Source organism: Trachypithecus francoisi, unplaced genomic scaffold, assembly GCF_009764315.1.
Source record: "Trachypithecus francoisi isolate TF-2019V2 unplaced genomic scaffold, Tfra_2.0 Contig01579, whole genome shotgun sequence".
Classification (NCBI taxonomy): domain Eukaryota; kingdom Metazoa; phylum Chordata; class Mammalia; order Primates; family Cercopithecidae; genus Trachypithecus; species Trachypithecus francoisi.
Genome location: NW_022681442.1, coordinates 30,380,767 through 30,384,873, shown reverse-complemented (window position 1 = coordinate 30,384,873; position 4,107 = coordinate 30,380,767). Strand labels below are relative to the sequence as shown.

Genomic DNA, 4,107 nt, shown 5'->3' with positions numbered 1-4,107 from the left:
CACCCGTCTCGGCCTCCCAAAGTGCTGGGATTACAGGCTTGAGCCACCGCGCCCGGGCCTGAGTCTTGCATTTTAATTTCTTTTCTTTTATTTATTGCATTTGATTGATCTACTTCTGTTTTGCTGAAATGACTAAGCCTAGGAAGAGGTTGCTTAGGTTCTAGCCTTGATGGCCAAAGAGGAAATGTACCAGAAAGAGCATGGAAAAGCCCAGACTCTACATCCCCTCTTGGGATCCTTCTGGGGTCAATGGCCTGAGTACCTGGGGCTTCTGCTTTATGGCATGTCCCCCGGGGAGGAGCCCAGGAGGCCTTGGGGATGCCTAGGTATTCCGCTGGAGAGGAACTTCACATATCCTGGTAGAGTTACTAACAAACATGGACTAAATCACTGGGGCTAGAGTTCCACTTCCTGATATCAAGGCTGAGTAGGGCCAAGTGAGTGTGTAGATTCTCTGTGCCACTTGTCTCCATGAAGAGGATCACCCTTGCCTGGAGGTAGGAGAATGGCAGAGATGAACTTTCAGTGACTTTTTCTAGGACCCTGAGATTTTAGGAGCTTTTGTGGAATTCCTGAATTTTTAGCTGATGACTGAGTAGAGGAGCTAAGTTCTACTCCGGGGCTGCAGAGTGAAAGGTGTGCCCTAAAGAGGGGAAAAGGGAATCAATTTTCCCCAGAAGCTCCAGTAAAGGCTTGTTGTGAGGAACAAAAAAACAGGAGGGTATGTCCTGGGGTCCCCAGATGCATGTGTGATGGTGCTACTATAGGGGTCAGCTGTTCAGAGCACCCCACCCCCACCATTTCCACTCACACCCTTTGGGTTCTATAGAGTTCCACTCCTATCACCTCTCGGTCTTATGGCTAAGATCAATTGTAGTATGTTTTTACCAGTTTAACATCTGATATATCCTCTATCTGAGGACAATAAATTAAATGGGTTTTTGGAGCAGGGGGATAGAAAAGGAGCTTTCTCCATCCACTCCTATGCATCAACCTGGTATTGCAGGACCTCCAGGAATGGTGCATCACCAGGGGGCAAGAGAGGGTTCCACTCCCAGAGAGAGGGGTGAGGGGATGAGACAGTGTGAGTAGCAGACATGGTGCCAGTGAGCAAACAAGGAAGAGGAGGCAAGAGGTGGGAGGCTGGCAGGAGGTAGACAGGAAGGCAGGCTGCCTGGAGATGGGCCACTCCCTTGTGAGTGTCCTTGTGCTTTCTTTACAGACTTTCTACTCCTTTGGGGCATGGTATTGGTATACTTGCAGATGGCTCTGCACATCCTTATGGGTCAGTGTATCTGCACGTGTGTTATCTCTCTACTCTGTGACAGTACTTGGTGACATGTGGCTGAGGATACCTGTGTGAAGAACAAGAAACTAGGGGGTTGCCCAAAGAGCACTTGAGTATTTGGTTTGATGAGCACAGTGTTTAAAACAAACATGAAATTGAATACCTTTAGGAAAACGTGCTTCTCAGGTGCAGCCACAGACCCTGCCACTCTACTGCATTTCACTACTTGTGTCACTTTTATAATCTGCCTAGCACTCAAGTCTTGACTCTGTGATCTCTTGAAGAAAAGGAGACAGGCCTCTATTGTCCATCAGTTGGCTTCTGAATCACTAACTTCCCTCAGAGATAATGGCTGGGGTCCAGCCACCAGCTTCTCTGGGACTGAAGGGTACTGAAATCCACCTTTTTTTCTTCTGAGTCAAAAACATCTGTACAAGGGAAGTAAACAAGTCCCAACCTTCCACGAGAGAGATGTCCAAGATCATACAGTGATACTAGCCTCCAGGCTGCCTCCGTGGGACTCTAAAACCCCTGTTTTGCACACGGCCTCTTCCTTCATCAAGTGGGTTTGACCTGAGGCTGAGATATTAGAGCTAGAACGAGAACAAGCCCAGAGACCCTGAGGGACACACTTGTTTCCAACTGGTGTGTCCTGGACATGGGCCCCTGCCAGAGGATGGAAAAGGATTTGGCCTGACATGCTGTTGGGATGGCCCTTGGGTAGACTCCTTGCTCAGTCCATTGTGTAGCCTCTCAGGTAGGCAGAGCCCTCCTTCCTGCCCAGCATCATCATATCACCACCCTGCCCCACCCGCCATCTCCCTGGGAGAAAGGGAAGTTTGGAGGCCAAAAGGAGGATCGATTCTATTTTGTTTTGGAAGCTTGGAAGAGTAGCTGGAAACATGTGGGGCTTGGTTTGAGGCTGGGGACAGGGCTGGCTCTTAGTGCCTGCTTCATCTTTGCAATCAGCTTTCCAGAACTCTCAGTGGAGCTTATAGGGTCAGGCTCTACCACAGGGGACCCATACTAAGATCATATCTATCCCTGGGATGCCCCCACATAGGCAGCAGCTTCTAAGACACGAATCTTGATATAAGCCTTTTACTTGACTTCTTTTTTTTTTTTTTTTTTTTGAGACAGAGTCTTGCTCTGCCACCGAGGCTGGAGTGCAGTGGCCGGATCTCAGCTCACTGCAAGCTCCGCCTCCCGGGTTTACGCCATTCTTCTGCCTCAGCCTCCCGAGTAGCTGGGACTACAGGCGCCCGCCTTGTCGCCCGGCTAGTTTTTTTGTATTTTTAAGTAGAGACAGGGTTTCACCGTATTAGCCAGGATGGTCTCGATCTCCTGACCTCGTGATCCGCCCGTCTCGGCCTCCCAAAGTGCTGGGATTACAGGCTTGAGCCACCGCGCCCGGCCCTACTTGACTTCTAAGAAGCTTAGGATGGTGATGGGAATGTAAGAAAGGGTAACCTTTGTAAGGGAGCTGATCTTTTATAGCTGCTGTTTACTGAGTGTCATATTTTGAGGTTTTTTTTTTTTTTTTTTTGAGGAGGAGGAGTCTCGCTCTGTCGCCCGGACTGGAGTGCAGTGGCCGGATCTCAGCTCACTGCAAGCTCCGCCTCCTGGGTTTACGCCATTCTCCTGCCTCAGCCTCCCTAGTAGCTGGGACTACAGGCGCCTGCCACCTCGCCCGGCTAGTTTTTTTTTGTATTTTAGTAGAGACGGGGTTTCACCATGTTAGCCAGGATGGTCTCGATCTCCTGACCTCGTGATCCGCCCGTCTCGGCCTCCCAAAGTGCTGGGATTACAGGCTTGAGCCACCGCGCCCGGCCGAGGTTTTTTTTTTTTTTTTAGTTTTGTTTGGTTATTTATTTTGTGTCAGACAGTGAACTGAACCTTTTACTTACTTTATTTCATTAAATGTTTATAACCATCCGGTGAGGTAGGTGGTATCATCTCCTATTGCTCAGATAAGGAGATTGAGAATCTAAGAGGTTAAAAACCAGTCCAAGACCACATAGCTATTAACTGGGGAATCTGGCTGTTTCCACTCAAGGGCACTGCCTTCCTCAATCAATACAAAACCTGAGGTCAGTGAGCAAGGTAGGGGGTAGGGTAGGGTTACCAGATTTAGTAAATAAAAATACAGGATGCCTAATTAAATTTGAATTTCAGACAGACAACAAATAAGTATAAGTACATCCCAAATAGTGTGTGGGATATACTTACTCTAAAAATTTGTTGTCTGCCTGAAATTCAAATTTAATCAGGTGTCCTGCATTTTATCTGGCACTTCTTGATGGGAAGTGGGGTGACAGCCTGGCCCAGCTCTGCCCCCGTTTCCTAAGAAAGTCCTGAGAGGTACAGGCCTCAAGTAAGGGATGGTCTGAGCTCAATCAGATTGTGCTGGCTGTGCTGAGAGCCCTTTTCTCCCTTCCTGAGTGTGGCTAGGAAGAGGCAGGGCTTGGAGTCTGGGCTACCCTGTCCAGCCTCCCAGGCTTTGTGCTGAGGACGTCAGAGATCACACCCATTTACCAATCAAAAGGGATTTTTCATCCCAGCAATAGGCTGCTCAACCACAAGTGGTGCACCAGCACAGACATTTGGCCGGGTGCGGTGGCTCACGCCTGTAATCCCAACACTTTGGGAGGCCTAGGTGGGCGGATCACTTGAGGTCAGTAGTTCGAGACCAGCCTGGCCAACATGGTGAAACCCCATCTCTACTAAAAATACAAAATTAGCCGGATGTGGTGGCGCACGCCTTTAATCTCAGCTACTCAGGAGGCTGAGGCAGGAGAATCACTTGAACCCGGGAGGCG

At 49.1% G+C, this 4,107-nt stretch overlaps 1 non-coding gene across 1 annotated transcript; it reads left to right on the top strand.

The window, feature by feature from the left end:
- Window positions 1-841: 841 nt before the first annotated feature.
- Window positions 842-1,031, top strand: LOC117069981. Its single transcript, XR_004431747.1, has one exon. It is a non-coding gene; the product is annotated as a U2 spliceosomal RNA (small nuclear RNA).
- Window positions 1,032-4,107: the final 3,076 nt, after the last annotated feature.